At 32.0% G+C, this 24,124-nt stretch overlaps 1 long non-coding RNA gene across 1 annotated transcript in view; it reads left to right on the top strand.

Moving 5' to 3' along the window:
• Window positions 1-10,964: 10,964 nt before the first annotated feature.
• LOC134720613 (uncharacterized) overlaps window positions 10,965-24,124 on the top strand; it is a 92,886-nt gene continuing 79,726 nt past the window's right edge. Inside the window, exon 1 of the long non-coding RNA XR_010107764.1 lies at window positions 10,965-11,352. This is a non-coding gene — a long non-coding RNA (uncharacterized LOC134720613). The remainder of the gene's footprint in view (window positions 11,353-24,124) is intronic.

Raw genomic sequence — 24,124 nt, 5'->3', positions numbered from 1 at the left:
TTGAAAATAAAATCTGAACATTGGTATTTAAGATTTCGATCAAGCTCATACTTTTTACTCGATTTCATTTACGAAAATTAAAAAAAACATAAACTCAACAAACTGTGATGGAATGTGCTGTTATTGGTAACTTTGATTATTAATTAAGACCTTTAGAGATCCTTAACTATTTGTATTAAAACTAATTTCACATTTATTTCCACTTGTGAAATGAATCCAGTGAAGTTAAAAATAAAAGTTGTATTGGCGTCACCACTCTTTAGTTCTTTAAAAATGAAAATCCTAAAAAATAAAATTAAATGATAAAAACATAAAGGGACTTAATTCAAAGAGTTATCTTATCTTATAAAAAACTGTCTGATGTATGTCAATCACCAATTATAAATTTCTTTTTACGAAACAACCATTGACGTTTTGATTAATACCCTTTATAGATATAGTATCAAACTACTGAAATAAGAACAAGAATCATAAGTTTTTTGTTATACCAAATCTATTTTCTGTGAACTTTCTCATGCTATCAAGATTTAAAGTTTCAATGTGCTAGAATATGAAAATATGAAATTATGTATTGGTAATTGGCAATTTTTTATATCCACAAAATGACCTTCAAACACAGTTTATTTATTTAACAGCGAGCTAAATGAGCGATGGGTAAATCCATTATTAATTTAGGGAGTTCATGCGTAGAAAAATTGAATTAAAAAATATCATAAACTTGGAAAAATAATCGGTATTGTTGTAATTATTATTTTTACATCATCTGGGCATTCAGACTCGTAACAGTTTTGTTGTTTGGTGCCAGGGGTTTGTTTAGTACATTTATACTATAAAGGATGTGTATGTTGGCTTGTAATAATGACCTTAATTAGTAGACAGTCTAGTTCATAGTAATACAGCTATTCATTTAAACTTTGGTGAGAACTGAAACATTTTCTTTTCTTCAATGCTATTACTTCATTGACCAACACCAACAATAATTCGGGGGGAGAGGGTAAGGCTGAAGTCTTTGCCACAAGTCACAATCGTTATCAAAGACAAAATATATTTCATGATTCTTCATTTATATTTGTATTGATATTGTCAAAACTTTCCCTCATATGGTTCTAATTCTCTGTAATGATGATTATATATGTATATTGCATATACATTTACTAATGCAGTTCAAAATCAAAATATGGATGTTTAAAAATGAACGAAAAGGCAATGCTGAAATACTGAGCGTGTGTGGTGGGAAAATAAATCGGCTTTAAAAGTGCCTGGTAAAATTTAAGATGGATGACAATCCAAAAAAATGTCACTTGATAAATTTACTGCATCTTAGATGTCTGTCTTGATTCACCTTCAATATACGAACGCTCAAAACCATATATTTGGAAACCAAGGATGTAAAAGATCTGAAACAAATGAACAGCAATATGACCATAAGGAACCTTATATGACAGTAATAGCCAAACCAATATAAGGTAATACATTACAAAAGGTTGTTAGATATTAAAAATAATCAGAATGGAAAATACAAGGTAGAAAGTGTGTACAGACATGCTGATGAATGGATGATTTTCAAAGCTGATGAATGGATGATTTTCAAAGCTGTTGAAGGAATGACTGTCGAAGCTAATAAAGGGATGTCTTTCAATGCTGATAAATGGTGAATTTCAATGCTGATAAATGGATGAATTTCAATGCTGACAAAGGGATGACTTTCAAAGATAATGAAGGGATGACTTTCATAGCTGATGAAGGGATGACTTTCAATGCTGATGAGGGAATGACTTTCAAAGCTGGTGAAGGGATGACTTTCAAAGATAATAAAGGGATGACTTTCAATGCTGATAAAAGGATGACTTTCAAAGCTAATAAAGGGATGACTTTCAATGCTGATAAAGGGATGACTTTCAATGCTGATAAAGGGATGACTTTCAATGCTGATAAAGGGATGACTTTCAAAGATAATGAAGGGATGACTTTCAGAGCTGATGAATGGATGACTTTCAAAGCTGGTGAAGGGATGACTTTCAGAGCTGATGAAGGGATGATTTTCAAAGCTGATAAAGGGATGACTTTCAGACCTGATGAAGGGATGACTTTCAAAGCTGATGAAGGAATGACTTTCAAAGCTGATGAAGGGATGACTTTCAAAGCTGGTGAAGGGATGACTTTCAAAGCTGATGAAGGGATGATTTTCAAAGCTGATGAAGGAATGACTTTCAATGCTGATAAAGGGATGACTTTCAGACCTGATGAAGGAATGACTTTCAATGCTGATAAAGGGATGACTTTCAGACCTGATGAAGGGATGACTTTCAAAGCTGATGAAGGGATGACTTTCAAAGCTGGTGAAGGGATGACTTTCAATGCTGATGAAGGGATGATTTTCAAAGATAATGAAGGGATGACTTTCAAAGATAATAAAGGGATGACTTTCAAAGATAATGAAGGGATGACTTTCAAAGATAATGAAGGGATGACTTTCAAAGCTGATGAAGGGATGATTTTCAAAGCTGATGAAGGGATGACTTTCAATGCTGATGAAGGGATGACTTTCAATGCTGATAAAGGGGTGACTTTCAAAGATAATGAAGGGATGACTTTCAAAGATAATAAAGGGATGACTTTCAAAGATAATGAAGGGATGACTTCCAACGTGGATAAAGGGATGACTTTCAATATAGGGAACTGTTGTTTTGATAGCAGGGTTGTGATGAGGAACAACTGATTTCAACACTTCAAAAAGTTAATTGTCATCATCACGATTTTGTTGACTATACGGTGTATCTGTGTCTCAACTTACAACAGACAGATTTTAGATGACTTTCGATTATTTAAAAAATTGCCGATCGAGTCCTATTTTTTTTAGTGTGAAAATTTGACTTTGTGTGTAGATATGCAAGACAGGCAGTGACGACATACCCGCAGTCTCGTTTCCGTTTTCAGTGCTTGTGATTTGTAAATTCTAGATTTGAACATCAATAAATTATTGATGCCTTTTCTGAAGCCAAATTCATTATTTTTGGGTAATTATTTGTATGTTTTCTGGTGTCCAACATTTAAGTATGGTATGTTTCAAAATAAGAAAATTCCTCATTGTCAGATTGATTTGGTTTAAAATTGTTTTACTACTACTGTCTCATATTTCTTCAGTGCCATTTTATTTATATGGACGTGTAGGTTTATGTAAACCATCTATGCAAACTAAGACTGTATGCCAAAATGTGCATACAATATGTTATGTTGCTGTAGTTTGTATTATTTAATACTGGATGGAAAGTTTAAAATATGACAATGCTGTTTTCAGTATCATGATCAAAAAGGTAGGACTACCACAAAATTAAAAAAGATGAAAACGAGGAGGCATGATTTCCATCATTAAACGTAAAAAAAAACCAAACACAACAACAACAAAAACAACAACAAAAACAGGTGAATTCTATCATGATTCTTCGCGCCTATTATTTATTGACCCTGTAAAGTAACTGTTTGCTTCCAATGATAAAAGGTTAATAAATAAACAAGTTTTTACGACATATTAGTATCTTAAATATCTTTGACCATTAATTAAATTAGAATTATATGACATTTGTACAGCATTAAATGTACCTTAAAAATATTTTTGTACTTCTTCTCTCAAAAAAGACTCAAAATTATACCCTGTATAGGACTAAGATGAGCAAAACATTATTTTTTTTTTTTAAATCTTATTATAATCGCATCATGGCAAAACTAAAGCAAAGATAAAGATAAAACTTAAAGCACTGATCAAGACTGGTCTTCTGCCATTCATCAGTAGGCACTAGTAATATATCAGAGTTTAAACTAAATTTGTGTTACGTAATCTATACATTTAATTTAAAACTAAAGTGAATCAACAAATTAAAAACGTGGAGAAAAATTACTTCCGGTTCATTTAGGCTGGGGTTACTTAAACATGGCGTCTCCCGCTTCTGTTATCCTTGTGTTTCGTGTTTTATCAACTTAAAGTAGTACATTATTAAGCAGGTAATTTCTTGTATTGTTTTATGGTCGGCAAGATGTAATTAAACTTCATTTGATTTCAACAGGTCTGAAAATTCATTAAACTACAACAGCAGCAACGTTTATCTTAATATATTGGTATTTGCAATCTGTGTGAGCTATCTTATAATGTATCAATTCAAAACGCAATAAATAAGCCAACAAATAGTACTTAACCCTTACAGATTTGAATATCAATTATATGAATACAGATATATTCCCGAGTTTGCTAAAGATGAAATTCAGATCGAAATATGTGCTATAAAGAAATATTTTCATGTTTTGCTCCATTGAGTTAATCAAATGGAATGCAATGAAGTTTATGTATTACCATAATGTATTATTATACTTTTCACTGTTTATAATTATACCTTCTCAGAACGGTATCTACTAAAAGTTGAGATATTTGTCATTTAATTAATCATGTGACCTCGTATCTACTAATTAACGTTGCATGCATACATTTGTAAATTTCCTGTAGCAATGGCCAGATGGCTGACAATTCATACATTGCTCACATATTCTTGTACTGTGTCTATAAAAAGGGGAGGATACAACTACTTTGAGCAAAGTTATCTTTCTTTTTTTAATACAAAATATTCAAATGAGAGATATTTAAGACATACTCGAATACCAAACTTCAAAAAATGCTTATTACATGTATATACCATTTGTTTTAAATTATATGATATACAATAATTCTTATATAAAATTTGCTGTTACAAAATGTTAGAAATTAGTATAAATTAAGGAATATATCTCCCTCATGCAAAGCTCTGATTCCTTTCACGGATTTGGCTATACTTTTTGGACCTTTTGGATTATAGCTCTTCATATTTTATATTATCTTTGGATCTCAAATATTTTGGCCACAGACATCACTGAAGAGACATGTATTGTCGAAATGCACATCCTGTGCAGTAAAATTGGTACCGTTAATGTTATTAAAAGTTCGAGCTAACGCAGAGGGAAAATGTACTTTGTTTTGTCCAAATTGTTCTTTGTTGACGAGCAGTTAATGTGGAAGCTGTAATGTTGTTATATATAGTGAATATATATTTTGACAACATAGTTGATCCTCTTTACAGTGGTTGACTAATATTTTGAAAGCTATGGTTTTTGTTATAATTTCTAGTAAAACATGTAGTAAGATCCCTCTATAGTTCAGATGTGTTTACTTTCATGCCGAAAAGAGCAAAGAGCGGGAAAATTCCAGTTTTGAATTAAGATATTTTTGGTAGACATACTAATGAATGTTTATTTTGGGAAAACAGATTAATTTTAATGTATCCATCACCATTCTGGCTAGTTATCATGCAGGTGAAACAAGAATTAAGGTAAATCGAGTTTAATATACCTCTGTGAAAAACTTGACATAGAAACATATTCTTCAATAATAGATCAAAATTGTAAACGATTGAAGCCGTATAAAAATGACAAAATATGGGTTTGGCAGCTTTGAAAGCAATGGTCGGTTTGCAGATTTTTGAAAAATAGATACCTATGTTTAAGAAAACAGAAATTTGGCATATAAAAATTGCTTAAATAAAACTCTACAACAAAAAGAGGAACTAATACTAAAATGCCTTCGAGAAAAGTGCCTTTAGGATGGGTTGGTAATTCTGTTTAATCAAACTATTCAATTATAGACAATAGTCAATACAAATACTTATTTAAGATTTTAACATTAAATTTTGAAATAAGTTTGTCAAATCATAAACTTTTAATTTGTTTTGAGTGGAAAAAAAAGAAGGTTTTTTTCAATTCTGCTGATCTTTAAACTATCTTTACTAGCTATTTCATTTAGTTCAAAAATTGCTAAATCTTTCGAAGCACTTCATTGGCATAAAATTGAAAATGCACCTTTTGACTGTGTTAGTGTTGCTCAGCCTTTAGTTTCAAGTTAAGTGCATTGTGGCATGTTATTTGTCTTTTCTTTTTTACCCCTCTCTGACCATGGCATTGGTCGTCTTCTTCGACTTATGTTTTCTTTGTAACTTCCAAATGTTTTAAAACAATCCATTATTTGAATTAATGTATGAAATGTAGGGAAAAATAAAACTTCATACATTTTAAATATTATCAGTTCTGTTGACTCGTGCAATCATTTTATATCAAGATGTGACAAATGCAAGAGACAGAACAGTGTCGAAAGTGCGTTCAGGTTTGAGCAAATATTTCTTTTGATTCACTATAAAAAAAGGTTGAATAAGAGATGCAATGTTCTACGTCTGATGGACTGGTGCATGGTCTATACATTGGGAAATAAGTTACAATTTAAAAAATATACAAATTTCCAAATTCCTATTACGATAGACATTAATAAAAAGTCTAACCTAGAAAAAATAAAGATAATAAGAGTGTCTGATAGACTGTTATTATGAATGCAAAAGTGGTAGGAATCTAACATAATCATCCCGTTGAAGTCCCGTTGAAGTCCCGTTGAAGTCCCGTTGAAGATGCCAGCACTTATCAATAATTATATTGTAACTGTAAAGCGTCGTATACGTCATTTAAAAAAAAGCCTGACGTTACAGTAGGCACTATGCCATAAATTCGATTAGTCTCGCCAACAGTTTGATCGAAAACTTGTTTTAAAAATATCACAAGTGTTATCAATCAAATATTGGAACAGCAATACAGAAAAATAGAAGTAAACGTCAAGAAGAGAATGGAAGTGAAAATGAACAACATTCGAATTCGACAAAGGCTGTGATATTAGCAAGGAACACCGACATTTTTAATCAGGCTTAAAGCAGACACATCGGATCGAAGCCGTTAAAAGCAGATGTATATAATTAAAGACTTAGATGTCATAGACATGTTGACACCAGAGTAAAAAGTACATGTAAACTTGCAAATTCCAAAACAGAGTATAGATACCAAAGTTAAAAAATTACAGATTTTTTAATTCCTTTCTGGATTTATGTTAAAGAATTTTCGGAAAAAATATGTTCGAGATTTTGGGGTTTTCAAAAAAAAGATTTGTGTTTTTATTTTTAATAATTAACACCAAAAAAAAAAGAATCACAATAAAAAAAAAACAAATATTGCTCACAATTCAGCAACCACATACGACAATTTTACTTTAAATTATTAATTTTTAAAGATACATATAACTCAGATGAACTTAAGTTACTTTACATAAGACGCACCCATCCCGACACCCCCCCTTTTTCTCCTCAAAAACACGCAAAAAACACACACCCCGTGTAGTTCGAATATATAAACTCTGCAATGTACAAGACAACAAACAATTATTGTATGATTCTTCATATACTGCCTTTCAAAGATTCAAAAAATAAATTAAAAATAGTTATTTTACCCAAATAGACAAATTGTTATGGCTTCAAGTCGACCAGTGTTTGTTTCAACTTCTAAATCTCGAGTGCATGCTTTGTGGAGGAGCATTTCATATATATTTCAACTTATGCTTGACCCAAAATGCATGGGATGTACACATCTAGATTTTCTTTTCAAACTATAATCCTCCTAATATGGGATCATTTCACAGTGATTGACAGAGACTTTAAGGATATGTACACACTTGCGTTTTTTTTTAAAACGTGTACATATACAAAACTTGTGAAGAGCATCTTATATGAGATAACGAATGGATAATCGTTATATATTAAACGGAATTAATAATTATACCTGTTTGTACGAAAGGGGGTTGTTTAACAGAAGATTGTACAAAGAAAACAATAGCACCAGGGAGTGCAAACAACATTTTTAAGAATTAGTCTCCATAGAAGAGGGACAATGTCAACATACCTTTGCGTATAGTCAGTATCTGTTTGAGGCTCGTGAAAGGAGGTGAATATAACTTATGTGAAAATTTACAAATTAATTTACTGGTTTGAATAGACCTAGATCAGTATAAGGAAGACCATCTTTCTCACATGATAGGTCGAAGTTGAATCAAAAAAGTTTTCGGTTGATCAGCAACAACGGAACAAAACCCAAAAGTTTTTTAAAAATGGTCTAAATTTGGGTGGAAAGGTGTATTAATTTTTTTGTATTTTTGGGCCATTTCTACATTCTTTTATTTTTTGGAAATGTTTTCTATTCTTTGACCTTTTAACGCCTAATTACTCTATTTTAATAATTTACCATTCGATTATTCTTTAAACTGTATGCCCTTTTTTTCTCATTTTTTTTTTTAAATGTAACTCTATTATTCTCTATTTTATAAGCGCCATTTATACACTTTTATGTGTGGTGAACAAGAGCAGTATACAGATTTCATGAACAACAATTAACATGAAAAATTATGAACCATTTTTGTGTAACTTTATTTGAAAAAAATGTTAACTTTTGTCGAAAAGAACTATTCATGACCAAAACAGCATAAATAACAATTCACTGTGTATATTTTTTATATTCTAGTATAGATTTTACATGTACATCTATAATTTATATTGCATGTTATAAAAATTCATCAATCTAATGAAAAATAAGTTTAATGGACATTAACCTTGTTAACATAATGATGAAGAAATCGCTTAGCCTCATTTCGATATTGACAAAATAAAATCTGCAGTCGAGCTACCGTGATTTGTTTTGATATATTGTCGCATGATATTACTATAGACAATTTCAAGTTGTTAAAAATTACTTAAAGGGAAAAAACGTTTGATATGCATGTCAAATATACATGCATAGGAGGGTCGAGTTCTCTCAAAGGACGACCTTAACCTTGCAGCAAGCTGCATTGCATCAAACCTGTCAACGGTCAAAAATCTGCCTGTCATATAGAAAAATAGAGATATAGTAATTGAGACCAACTATTGGTAACCGCAAGGATTTCAACGTTGAGCAAAACTAATAAACTAATACCTTTCTGTCCTTTAAGACTTTGTATTCATAGCATATCTTTGGTATTCTATTTTTAAATTATATATTTATATATGTATGACTTGACAGGGGAACAAGAGCTTGACGTGTTATTAAGACACTTGTCTTATTGTTGATATCATTAGTGATCGTATAGTAGACAAGTATTTGTGTCGATTGTTTTTGCTATTGTGAACCATTTACAGCTTTATATCTTTATATGCATCAAATACAATTCAATGCAAGAAAAAAACACACCAATAAACTCTTGTATGTAACGCTTTCAAACGACATAAATTAATTAAAACAAGAATAAGATTTAGGTGTACAGTATATATACACAAAGATTAAAACAAATTAATTAAAACCAAAAATAGTCCAAGTAAAGTGTGTCAAAGGTGAACAGGATATCTTATACACGTCCCACATAAAATCTTAGTTCGTACATGTTTTAATTGATGTAAAGCATAGTAGGGATTTTGAAATCAATAAATAAATTTGTATCTTGAAAAAAATCTACACGTGTTGCAAAACTAATTCTGTGATTTGAAAATGCAACAACTTAATCATAATTGTGTGCATGGATGCATATATTGCACACAAAATAGTCATTAGTTTTCCTTTTGTTTCAGTTTTTATATATTTTCGGGGGTAAAATGAGAGGCTTAGTTAAAAAAAAAAAGGATTCTATTTAAATTTTCTTTAAATATGCTTTTATATTTTTTAAACCCTTACATTTGAAAGATACAATGACACAAACATACTCGTTGTTGTAATATATATGGACATATGTATAGCTGTATCATAGTAGACATATTGTCATTGGAACATAAGATGTTTCAGATTTAAGATCGCATACATTCTTCATTCCAAAACTATAAATAAATAAAACCGAAAGTGCAGCGTTGTGATCCCAATTTATATAAATAAAAAAAAATGAATATCATTACTTTAATTGATAAATAATCACAATAGGTAAAAAATAATATGAAACGATTAAATAAAACTATAGACAAAGATAGTGATGATAAAACAAAAAAATAATCAGAATGGGGGTGATAATAACAATTAAAAAAATGGACAAAAATGGACAAAAATAAGAACTGGTCCCACAGTAAGGACTTTGTTTTATTATTATTTTTACACGCAGTATAATTTATTTTTTAAAGGCATTTCATGTTTCTTTTGCTTGGTTAAAAGTGCTCTTCATCATATCAAACAAATTAACGTTGGAAGCAGTGTATATGTCATGTCTTTCCACTAAAAATTGAAAGCACATATAACTTTAACTACTTCCAATAATTAATAAAGAAATTTAGAATGTATTGAAAATATATAATAAAGGGGGAGAGGGCATGTCCAAAGGCCTGTAACTTACACGGATTACAATGATTCTGCCCATGATTCTGTGTAGCATATTCAACTAAATAGAAAACAAGTATTGAGTTTGCAGATTGATCAAGTCTGATAAAAGGCAGACATGTTTATGGGAAATATTGGGTTTTCCAGACTATGTCAATGGCTGACAGATAGAGATCGCGCATAATGTGTCTGTCTGTTCCGTGGTGGTTTGTATTAATATAGTTCGACAATATATCAGAACAAATATTGCTCGACTGCAGATTTAGTTTAGTTTTAATCGGAAGAGGCTTTGAGTATTCTACGCCATGATTATAAAATATATTTCTTTCGGCAATCTTTATAGTGATCCATGAATGTAAAAGATCTTAAAAAAAGTGCTATGTTGTATTAGTTTTGTTCATGAAAGTCGTTATTAGAAGTCCGCCAAAAATCATGTCATTCGTGATCATTCGTCTCAAAACAATAAATAATATATTTCCGATTTATTTCAGTAATTTAATAACGTACATGTATTAAAAAAATAATAACTGACTGTTTTAACATTTTTGTATTATATATTCATTTGTCATATTTGATTAATGCAAAATTATCTAAATCCAGTTAGTCGATTTTTTTCATTCTTTGCGTAATATTTTGTTAGTATGTTCATAAAGATGTCTTCCTAAGCAATAAGCAATGTATTGATTTTTAAACCAATGAAAATAATGGTAAATTTCCCCCTGGCTGATTTCATTGGAAGTTAACCAATGAATTAGACGTTTATATTGATAACGCCCGCCTACAAGTGTATTCCAAACGATACAGTTAGGAGAATTTGAAACCTGTCTGGAATTCAAAGTTAAGGTCATTTAAAGTAACCATCTTTCTATAGCATAATACGGAACTTTAGGAACTCGATTATGTGTCAAAGCCATTCTGTAATATAAAATTTGTACATTTGGCGTGAAAATGGATATACTTTGCAATTTTGAAAGACATCACTAACTGATCAATCAGCAAATCCTTCAGATGATGGCGGGAGATATTGGCGGTCGTTTTGTAAGGATGCGGGGGCATGTGAGGTCAGATCGCTCTGTCGGTGGCCTGAAATGACCGCTTAACGGATCAATAATGTCATACTCTGGTGGTCAAGCTTAACAGGTGAGACAATTATTTAATCAACTGTATTGTAAAGAAATGATTTATGTAGAAAGATAAAAAGATCACCATCTGTACGCGTCTGTTACATTGAACCTGGTATTCTGTACGATCCTTCAGTTAGAAACCCACTTTGCATAAAAAATATTAGATCCAGGTAGAAATATCCTGATTGTAATATATTGTTGAATTCATTTTGTTTAAGTTAAATTCCAAAAATGGTGACATCACTTTACTTGCAACACAGATCTGTAACACACGAGTTTTAACAAAGTGCGAAAGAAAATAATCCACATTTAATGTTCAAAGAAACAGTTCCCTTGCATTTTTGTTTATATATATCATCTAATCCCTTATTTTTTTCTAGAAATATCACATTTCCAAAGTGTATAACCACTTACATTCATATTGTGTGTACATTCAACTTAATAATGTCCGATTGTTACAAATGAAAATCGTTTTCTGTTTACAAAACGTCAAATGATACCAACTGCACAATGATTACGTAACGCAACCTGCACACTTTTATAAACTTTATTGCGCAATATCCCTGTGGAAAGTGCAGCTTGTTGCAGCAGTGTGTTCATGACATGAGGTCATTTAACTCGGTGAACCGACCTGCCGACGTAATATGCAATCCACTGCGCATAGCAAATGCATTGCATATTGATACTGCATGTAGATTCACCAAAAGGTTTTTATTTATGAAGTGTTTTTGTCTGGTCATGAAAACTGGGAATTTTGGACAGATAATCCCACATTTGATAATATGTTTTAGCCTAAACATAAATGGAATTGATTTTCTTTTCTACTTTTTGTCAAGTCAGTGAAGTGTATCACAAAATCAAGGTGTATTTTTTTTTTAATTAACAAGTAGATAAGTTGGGACAAGGTTAAGTGTTTGAATGAAATCAATAAATCAGAGAATACTAGACAAAAGTCATGAGTGCGTATGTCTAGATTTAAACAGGTAGAACATTTGCATTCAGATGAATTCAAAAATAGTTGTGTCAGTATGGGGGCTCTATAGGGGACAAATGGGATGCTGTATTTAAGCATGCATTATCAATGAACACATACCATTTTGAAAAAGTCTTGGTTTATTTAGAACTAGAAAGAATTTTCCAGAAATTCTTTTAATGAAAGATAACTGTTTTGTTTAGCAAAAAAAAAACCCAACCAAACAAACCATATTACAATTTATTACTTTAAAAGGGGGCATTTTTTTTCACATGTTTAATATATATGGTATATCTTCAATATAAGTTTACAGGATATAATATTTATCATATATTATATACATCCAATGTAGTTTTTCTTCTGGAAGTTTCTGAAACATTAATGTATACAACCAACACAACATATTCAGTATTCACAGAATCACTATTTTTTTTCTCTAAATTAAAGGTATTAATATTGAATTAGTAAAAGCTTGTTAATTATTTGCAATTAGCAGTGCTGATAGTTTTGTTGACAGATTACATGATTATTGAACTGAAAAGATATGGAGTTAGGGAAAAAAAGGGGGTGTTAGTATTCTTGCTACTATAGATTTTTGTTTCTGGTGATAGATAAGGGATTTCTGTATGTGTTTTTTCAGTAAATTACATCTGATTAACACCACCAATATACACTATTTAAATTGATAAGACCAAATAACCTTTAGTTCTGTTTCTTGCTTTCCTATACCTACCTGTAATTTCCATGCCTTCTCCACAACATTTTATTGACAATTTAAGTTCCACAGTGTTACATTTCAGACTTTTTTTGTTCCTTATAAACTTGTGTATTAAAAATATTAAAAAAAATAAAAAATGTTTACCTACCTACCCTAATTTTTCCCACCAAGATGACAGGAAAAGGGTATATAGGTATACAATATATCTGTTACATGTTTGTATGATATGTTGAACCTTGAGGGTTTGTAGGAAAGTGAATAGAAGTTGAAATAATGAATTGTTGTCTTAATACCAAAAATTGAGACACATTGAATTATTAATACACATTGACCTATCAATAACGATTTGCAATTTGGCTTTTTGCTATCCAATCTAAACTAGCATTGACAGGTGACTGCTATATACATGTTTATGTCTTGTTTTTTTTGTTATCCCGGGGACATGTTTATGTCTATTTTTCAGGCTTTGGGACATGTTTAGTTTATGTCTTGCTTGTTTGTCTTTGGGACATGTTTAATTTATGTCTTTTTTGTTTGTCTTCGGGACATGTTTAGTTTGTCTTGCTCAATTGTCATTGGGACATGTTTTGTTTATGTTTTGTTTGTTTGTCTTTGGGACATGTTTAGTTTATGTTTTGTTTGTTTGTCTTTGGGACATTTTAAGTTTATGTCTTGTTTCTTTGTCTTTGGGACATGTTTAGTTTGTTTTGCTCAATTGTCATTGGGACATGTTTTGTTTATGTTTTGTTTGTTTGTCTTTGGGACATGTTTAGTTTATGTTTTGTTTGTTTGTCTTTGGGACATGTTTTGTTTATGTTTTGTTTGTTTGTCTTTGGGACATGTTTAGTTTATGTCTTGCTTGTTTGTCTTTGGGACATGTTTAGTTTGTTTTGTTTGTTTGTCTTTGAGACATGTTTAGTTTATGTCTTGCTTATTTGTCTTTGGGACATGTTAAGTTAATGTTTTGTTTGTTTGTCTTTGGGACATGTTTAGTTTATGTCTTGCTTGTTTGTTTTTGGGACATTTTTATTTTATGTCTTGTTTCTTTGTCATTGGGACATGTTTAGTTTATGTTTTGTTTGTTTGTCTTTGGGGCATGTTTAGTTTATGTTTTGTTTGTTTGTCTTTGGGACATGTTTAGTTTATGTCTTGTTTGTTTGTCTTTGGGACATGTTTAGATTGTTTTGCTCAATTGTCATTGGGACATGTTTTGTTTATGTTTTGTTTGTTTGTCTTTGGGACATGTTTAGTTTATGTCTTGCTTGTTTGTCTTTGGGACATGTTTAGTTGGTTTTGTTTGTTTGTCTTTGAGACATGTTTAGTTTATGTCTTGCTTGTTTGTCTTTGGGACATGTTTTGTTTGTTTGTCTTTGGGACATGTTTAGTTTATGTCTTGCTTGTTTGTCTTTGGGACATGTTTAGTTTGTTTTGTTTGTTTGTCTTTGAGACATGTTTAGTTTATGTCTTGCTTATTTGTCTTTGGGACATGTTAAGTTAATGTTTTGTTTGTTTGTCTTTGGGACATGTTTAGTTTATGTCTTGCTTGTTTGTCTTTGGGACATTTTTATTTTATGTCTTGTTTCTTTGTCTTTGGGACATGTTTAGTTTATGTTTTGTTTGTTTGTCTTTGGGGCATGTTTAGTTTATGTTTTGTTTGTTTGTCTTTGGGACATGTTTAGTTTATGTCTTGTTTGTTTGTCTTTGGGACATGTTTAGATTGTTTTGCTCAATTGTCATTGGGACATGTTTTGTTTATGTTTTGTTTGTTTGTCTTTGGGACATGTTTAGTTTATGTCTTGTTTGTTTGTCTTTGGGACATGTTTAGTTTGTTTTGTTTGTTTGTCTTTGAGACATGTTTAGTTTATGTCTTGCTTATTTGTCTTTGGGACATGTTAAGTTAATGTTTTGTTTGTTTGTCTTTGGGACATGTTTAGTTTATGTCTTGCTTGTTTGTCTTTTGGACATTTTTATTTTATGTCTTGTTTCTTTGTCTTTGGGACATGTTTAGTTTATGTTTTGTTTGTTTGTCTTTGGGGCATGTTTAGTTTATGTTTTGTTTGTTTGTCTTTGGGACATGTTTAGTTTATGTCTTGCTTGTTTGTCTTTGGGTCATTTTTAGTTTATGTCTTGTTTCTTTGTCATTGGGACATGTTTAGTTTATGTTTTGTTTGTTTGTCTTCGGGGCATGTTTAGTTTATGTCTTGCTTGTTTGTCTTTGGGACATGTTTAGTTTATGTCTTGCTTGTTTGTCTTTGGGACATGTTTAGTTTATGTCTTGCTTGTTTGTCTTTGGGACATGTTTAGTTTATGTTTTGTTTGTTTGTCTTTGGGACATGTTTAGTTTATGTCTTGCTTGTTTGTCTTTGGGGCATGTTTAGTTTATGTCTTGCTTGTTTTTCTTTGGGACATGTTTAGTTTATGTTTTGTTTGTTTGTCTTTGGGACATGTTTAGTTTATGTCTTGCTTGTTTGTCTTTGGGTCATTTTTAGTTTGTCTTGTTTCTTTGTCTTTGGGACATGTTTAGTTTATGTCTTGCTTGTTTGTCTTTGGGACATTTTAAGTTTGTCTTGTTTCTTTGTCTTTGGGACATGTTTAGTTTATGTTTTGTTTGTTTGTCTTTGGGACATGTTTAGTCTATGTCTTGCTTGTTAGGCTTTGGGACATGTTTAGTTTATGTCTTGCTTGTTTGTCCTGGGGGCATGTTTTGTTCATGTCTTTTTTGTTTGTCTTTGGGAAATTTTTAGTTTATGTCTTGTGTGTTTTTCCTTGGGACATGTTAGGTGTATGTCTTGCTTTTTTGTCTATGGGACATGTTTAGTCTATGTCTTGCTTGTTTGGCTTTGGGACATGTTGAGTCTGTCTTGCTTGTTTGTCCTGGGGGCATGTTTAGTTCACGTCTTGTTTCTTTTCTTTGGGACATTCTTAGTTTATGTCTTGTGTGTTGGTCCTTTTGACATGTTAAGTGTGTCTTGTTTCTTTGTCTTTTGAACATGTTTAGTTTGTTTATTTTGTTTGTTCTTGAGACATGTTTAGTTTCTGTCTGTTTGTTTGTCATGGGGACATGTTTATATATAGAAAAAAAGATGTGGTGTGATTGCAAATGAGACAACTCTTCTCAAGAGACCAAATAACACAGAAATTAACAACTATAGGTCACTGGCCTTCAGCAATGAGTAAATCCCATAACTATTGTGAACATAAGGCTCCAGAAATGACAAATATATGTTTGTTTGTTGTTGGTACATGTTTATGTCTGTTTGTTTGTCTCTGGGGCATGTTTATGTCTGTTTGTATGTCCTTAGGACATGTTTGTGTCTGTTTGTCCTTGGAACATGTTTATGTGTGTTTGCTTGTCCTTAGCTGTATCGTAGCAGCCAGTTTATATTGGTGGAGGAAACTTGAATATCTGGTAAGAACCGACTTTCTTTGGAAAAACTAACAATGCTGGCCAATTAATATGAAGACTCCAAAACAGAATGCAATAAGCAGGGGTTTAAACTTGACAACTTTAGAGTTCACACTCGGCTAGTGATCACTGAAGATAAACCTTGTTCGAAGGGCCCCCTTGACATGTTTAAAATATTGCATTGCTGTTCAAAACAAGCAGCCAACATCGCGTGTAGATAGACGAGATAATAACAGGTTATGATTATGATTCTGATGCACAAGGAAATTGGATTTTTTTCTTGATTAGCTGGCCTCTTTATGATCCATCTTTAAACTGGTTAAGAGTTAAACAGAGAAAAAGGATCAATGAATAGCATGTTGAAAACTATTAAAGAGAAGATTTAAATGTTGATTTAAGTCTTTTATAGCTTATCCTTATAAGTTATGCTCATTTTTGAGGGCCATACAGTAATAATTTAGCTTACATTATTTTTCAAATGCACATTTAGATAAATCAAAAAGCAGTGTTTGTAGACTGGATGTTTTATTATTTTTTGGCATCACCAATCATTGGTTTTGTGATAGGGTGTTGTGGAAGAGAAAGTTGCTTTGTTACAAATGTTAGTCTTTGAATTGGTATTAACTTTACTTCTCTAAGCACACAACATTTAGGCATAGCAAAAACTTGTAACTTTTCATTTGTAAACAACCCTTATGATTAAAAGTATGGCTGAGTCTGGCAGTCTGGTACTTGGCATCAATCTTACTCATATCACTGGTCCTCATCCTTATACACTTGTTATATTTGCCACTGAACTTAGAGCAACCAATCTCCCTTTCTATATCTGTATTAGACTATAAATACATCTCATGGAAGTAAGGGTTGATAAGGCCAAAATAATGATAATATAAAATATCTTCGTTATGTAAGTGCTAACATTATTTATTTGCATCTATAGACCCAATGTGTATGAGACACAAGTCAACAGACTTAATAAGTCTTATCCATACAAATATGTAAGTGTCAATGGATTTCCTAAGATTCATATTTTATGCTTCTAGTTGCTTACCTTAAAACTTCAATGACACTTTGTGAATAATATAATAATTGCAGGTCACCATATTTACTGTCATAGAGTTATAAAACATTAAAGGAAAAAATAATTCTGCCTATCTACCATGTTTTTCTTATCAGGAAACCCAAAACAAACACTTTTTTTATTTGCCTGTGTGAACATTTTTTATTGAATAGTCAATTTTTTAAACTTATTATTCAAACAGTTGAGGTTTCTTATAATCTATTCATCTTAACTAAATGTGAATACACTGTAGTTCTATGGCAGTACAAACTAGTTAATAAACTTTTATAAGTACATACATTCAGCGTTTAATTCTGTAAATTCCATTGCCAGAGATTAAAAATGATTTTAGGGATTCTTTGACCCAAAACCTTCAGATCTTCTTTGCATGTACATGTACATATGCTTTCATGTTGATCTTCATTTTTGTCAAGACCCAATCAAGGCAACTTGATAAATGTGCTGTCTGTTTTGTTCTCCATTGTATAATATGTTTATCTAATATATTTGAAGTCTGACACCAGATCAATCTAAGAACTGCAGTTGTTCAAAATTAGATTTATTGTAGAGTTTTGTCTAGTAGTCTATTTCTGCTTGTATCTCAGATGTCCTTTGAATATTGCCCATTTATACAGCATCAAACCTGACAAGACTCCTAAAGTCAAACTCACACCATACAAAATCATTGAAATCTATTAAAAAAGAACATAAGGCCTAAATTAATATATTGTTTGTTTCCCCAATCCCGACCCTGCCAAGTCAGGTGTGGGTAGGTAGATAGGGAAATAATTTTATTTAAAAAAAAAAGCTGGAACAATATTAGTCAATCTGGCAAGTCTGAAAATTGAAAATGAATTGGATAATAATTAACTTAGTTTTGACTTTAAAATTTTCTGAGTCGGACCGTTTTTGCAGGGTGGGTCGGGATTGGGGAAACAAACAATATTTTATTTTATGCCTAAAACTTAGGTAAATATTTTAATACAGCAGCCTTCTAACTTTAAAACAGTAACAAATTAAAAAAGGTATGGTCAGATCATGTTTTTGCACGTCATATGAATTTAATGTACTATGCATGCTTTTTCAATGCATTCTTAATAGTATGAATACTACTGAGACAAGGATAGATATTTAGTATTCAGAGGCGGATTTAGGGGGGGGGGGGGGAGCCCCCCCCCCCCCCTTTTCGGAAAAAAAATTGGTTGCTTATATAGGGAATCACTGAAGCATGACTGGAGCGGGCCCCCTCTTAGGTCAGTCAGTGGGCCCCCACTTAAGAAAATTCCTGGATCTGCCACTGGTATTTATTAAGTATTTATCTAAGGACAGGTATACAGTATATTGTATGCAGTGGTAGACAAACTGTGGGTGGGACATATTCACCAATAGGTCTTTTGGGATCCAATAATAGAATCAACTCAACATGGATAAGATATATTACCATGTATAAATGGTTGCAGTGCACATAGGTTGCTTCCTTTAATTGAATGTATATATGCATATAGAATAGTAACTTTTAGAATGGTGTTGATTGATTACATATATAAACTGTTTATATTTAGAATTGTCTTTATTTTCAATAAACTCTGCCTTATCTTGTAGCTTTATTTTTCTTCATGTTGAAGATTTATTTTTCAGCTGTTGTCAGTCTTATTGACATTTTTTTAAAAGAAAGATTTCAATAAGGTGTATAACATTGAAACAATCCATCAATGTACTGACTGGTGGACAATGACATCTTCTTATTACGCTTAAGATACATTTGCACTAAATCATTTTATCTCTATAGATACATTTGTCCTACAATATTTTCTCTCTTTAGATACATTTGTCCTACAATATTTTCTCTCTTTAGATACATTTGTACTACAACATTGTCTTTTTTTTAGATACATTTGTACTACAACATTTTCTCTCTTTAGATACATTTGTACTACAATATTTTCTCTCTTTAGATACATTTGTACTACAATATTTTCTCTCTTTAGATACATTGTACTACAATCTTTTCTCTCTTTAGATACATTTGTACTACAATATTTTCTCTCTTTAGATACATTTGTACTACAATATTTTCTTTTTTTTAGATACATTTGTACTACAACATTTTCTCTCTTTAGATACATTTGTACTACAATATTTTCTCTCTTTAGATACATTTGTACTACAACATTGTCTTTTTTTTTAGATACATTTGTACTACAACATTTTCTCTCTTTAGATACATTTGTACTACAACATTGTCTTTTTTTTAGATACATTTGTACTACAACATTTTCTCTCTTTAGATACATTTGTACTACAACATTGTCTTTTTTAGATACATTTGTACTACAATATTTTCTCTCTTTAGATACATTTGTCCTACAATATTTTCAGTCTATGATTAAGTCTATTCTTAAGATAGTTCAAATGCTTTTAAAGAAATATGGTCATCCCTGGACTACTGTCCAGCTGTAACATAAGATAAAGTTGTCTCCCTTTAGGCTGTGCAAGATTCATAGGTACTCAGCCATGTCCATTTAAAAAAAAGGGGGGGGGGGGGGGGTGTCTATACAACTTGATGCCATCATCATTTGCAGAGAGAGTTCCACAGTCTTTAAACATTTAAGAACCTTTGTACTATCTTTCCAAGGGGTCCTTACATACAGGTGGCTTTTAGTTGCATGTACAAATTTCTGACTCAGTTTTCAGTTGTAGTACTAGTCCAAACTTTCCATCATTCAGAATTTGGATATTCTTGAGGATTAATACAAAATCTTCTAAATTTAGTGTGATGCTTTTATAAACTATAGGGATTAATCAAGCAATTATCAGAGTCATTCAATACTTATAATATTCAGTGACAGTGCCAGTCAGTAATAGTACACATACTTGTAGATCTATATAGTGTAGATCAGTAATAGTACACATACTTGTAGATCTATATAGTGTAGATCAGTAATAGTACACATATTTGTAGATCTATATAGTGTAGATCAGTAATAGTACACATACTTGTAGATCTATATAGTGTAGATCAGTAATAGTACACATACTTGTAGATCTATATAGTGACAGTTGGACCAAGCACAGCTCTTATTGAAGTCATTCACTTGACAGTTTAACTGATATAATTTACTGCAAATTATTAAAAGTAAAGCTAGCACATTGAACCAGTTATTGTACTTTTGATTCCTACACACTTTGTTTGTTTCTAGGACAATGTATAAGATATTTTACATCAAGACAGTCACTTGGAAGACAAAAAGAACTATTAACATTTGATGTCAGCTTTTTGAAACAAATTGAAAAGAAAAAAATTGAGACTGTATTTAATGCCTATAGCAGTTGGAAGAGCTGAAATCTCATTAGAACATGTCTATAGAGAAGCAAGCTATAATTGTGACTGTCATTACCAGACATCTGCAGGTGATGCAGTCTTATAGACAAGTACCAATTAAACTTCTTACAATCCATCACTATTCATAGCTACTTTGTCACATTTTCTGCACTACTGAACTAAGCAGTAATTGGACAGATCCTTGCATCAAAGGATTACATTGTTCATTATTTGATCGTTGTGAAAGTTACTAGAGTGTTTATGCAAACATTGGCAAAGATGATCATATGCTTTTTTGATGTCCTATGCCATTAGTCTGATTACAGATTATCTGTACCTTTTCAACCATACAATACGATATTCATTGTCCTGTGCATTAATTTCTTTGTATTATGTAAATTTACAGTGTTATAGGGAACAAAGAATTTTCATATTGAATTTCTAATCAAGAAGTATAGAAATTCTGAAAGTAATATGTGTGTAAATAAAGAAAATTAACCCCTGTGAGGAAACCAAAGGGTATAGAAATTTGCTTATGCTACAAATGTTACTGTAGGAGAGTTCCTCTCTAAACACAAAAAGACCCCTTAAGCCACAGGCTCATTGAAGTCTATGAAGACAGGCTTTCCAGATATGTTAAGAATGTTGGACGAATAGGCGAGTCTTGTGTTTCCTCCTTGTTGGAAGGCTGGTGCAGTTCTTTATAAAGGATGTTACAATTATGGAATGAAGAGATACATCTTCCGTTTACTCCAATGTTGAAAAAATGTTACTGTGATTGGATGAAGACATTTTTATATATACTCTTGTTTGAATTATGTTACAAAGATTGGAAGGAGTCTGGACAGATACATTTGTAGATCTCACAGCTACCCAGAGGTCAAATAGTTGTAACAAAGTAGGCCAAATAAAAAAGTATGTGTGGTTCCAGTTAAATCTTTAAAAAATAGGGTAGGTAGGTTTTTTTAAATTTTTTTTAAATTTTTACATTGAGTCTATGGGAGCAACATTCTGACTTTAACTGTGCTTACTGAAAAATGTCAAAAAAAATCTATAGGGTAGGCTGTTTTAGAGACTAAAAAGTAGGGTAGGTAGGGTAACTGGAACCACACATATAGTTTTATTTGACCATAAAAGAAGGATGGATATTTTGGCCAAATGCTGATGTCAAAAGACTGCTGCTAAGATTGGAAGGTCAGATAGATCTCACAGCTACCCAGATGTCAAAAGGTTGTTACAAAGGTTTGAAGGAGAGATGAATCTTGTGGCTACCCTGATGCAATAAAGAATGTTGCAAAGATTGAAAGGAGATATTGATATTATGGCTGCCCTGTCAGATGTCAAAAGAAAATTGCAAAGATCGGAAGGAGAAATTTGTCTTGTGGCTATCCTAATTTTAAAGGATATTGCAAAGGTTGGAAGGAGAAATGGGTCCTGTGGCTACCCTATTGTTAAATGATATTGCAAAGGTTGGAAGGAGAAATGGGTCTTATGGCTACTCTAATGATAAAGGACATTGCAAAGGTTGGAAGGAGAAATGGGTCTTGTGGCCACAATAATATTAAAGGACATTGCAAAGGTTGGAAGGAGAAATGGGTCTTGAGGCTACAATAATATTAAAGGACATTGCAAAGGTTGGAAGGAGAAATGAATCTTATGGCTACCCTGATGCTGAAAAAGATTTTGCAAAGATCTTTGAAAAGGATGTTCAAAATATTGGAAGGAGTTATATGGATTTTGTGGCTACCCTGATGCTATTAAGATGCTGCAAAGATGGTATGGAGAAATGGATTTTGAGGTTACTCTGATGACAAAAGGAAAGGAAACAGAGGTATACCGTTGTTCAAAAGGATGTCACAATAAAGGATTGGTCTTGTGGCTTCTTAATATCAAAAAGATGTCACAAAGTTTGGAAGGAGCAATAGATCTTTGATGTTAAAAGGTTGTTGCAAATATTTGAAGTAGATATGGATAATTTGTCTACCCTGGTGCCAAAAAGATGCTACAAAGATTGGAAGGAGAGTTGGATCTTTGAATACCCTGATGCTAAAAAGATGGTGCAATGAATGATAGGAGAGTTGGATCTTTGTCTACCTTGATGTCAAAAGGATGTTGCAATGAATGATAGGAGAGTTTGATATTTGACTATCCTGATGTCAAAAGGATGTTGCAATGAATGATAGGAGAGTTTGATATTTGACTATCCTGATGTCAAAAGGATGTTGCAATGAATGATAGGAGAGTTGGATCTTTGACTATCCTGATGTCAAAAGGATGTTGCAATAAATGATAGGAGAGTTGGATCTTTGACTACCCTGATGTCAAAAGGATGTTGCAATGCTTGGAAGGAGAGTTGGATCTTTGACTACCCTGATGTCAAAAGGATTTTGCATAGAATGATAGGAGAGTCGAATCTTTGACTATCCTGATGCTAAAAGGATGTTGCAATGAATGATAGGAGAGTTGGATCTTTGACTATCCTGATGTCAAAAGTATGTTTCAAAGAATGATAGGAGAGTTGGATCTTTGACTATCCTGATGTCAAATGGATGTTGCAATAAATGATAGGAGAGTTGGATCTTTGACTACCCTGATGTCAAAAGGATGTTGCAATGCTTGGAAGGAGAGTTAGATCTTTGACTACCCTGATGTCAAAAGGATGTTGCAATGAATGATAGGAGAGTTGGATCTTTGTCTACCCTGATGTCAAAAGGATGTTGCAATGCTTGGAAGGAGAGTTGGATCTTTGACTACCCTGATGTCAAAAGGATTTTGCATAGAATGATAGGAGAGTCGAATCTTTGACTATCCTGATGCTAAAAGGATGTTGCAATGAATGATAGGAGAGTTGGATCTTTGACTATCCTGATGTCAAAAGTATGTTTCAAAGAATGATAGGAGAGTTGGATCTGTGTCTACCCTGATTGTCAAAAGGATGTTGAATAGATCTGAAAAAGAGATGAATCTGTGGTTACCCTGCTCATAATTTTAGAGTAGTTTCAAGAAGAGGGACAGCATTGTTGATGTAGAGTTATATATTGATCACATGAGACTAAGAGAGGTAGAGGGTGGTTGATCTCGGTCATATATTGATATCTTATCTCTTGTATTATAATGATTCAGTAGGGGATAGACATCAATGGCTTATGAGAATACTTTGAATAGTTAGGAGAATATAATAATCTTTAACAAGTTATGACATGTCTTAGCATGAAGAGCTATTATGACTATTATGTAGATGATTATTTGTATGTAAAAGAATCTTATAAAATCAGTTATGACTGTACTGTTGCATCTTCAGAGTGTGAA

This window comes from Mytilus trossulus, chromosome 6, assembly GCF_036588685.1.
Source record: "Mytilus trossulus isolate FHL-02 chromosome 6, PNRI_Mtr1.1.1.hap1, whole genome shotgun sequence".
Taxonomy (NCBI): domain Eukaryota; kingdom Metazoa; phylum Mollusca; class Bivalvia; order Mytilida; family Mytilidae; genus Mytilus; species Mytilus trossulus.
The sequence above is the reverse complement of the archived record's forward strand: the minus strand, read 5'-3'. Positions and strand labels throughout refer to the sequence as shown.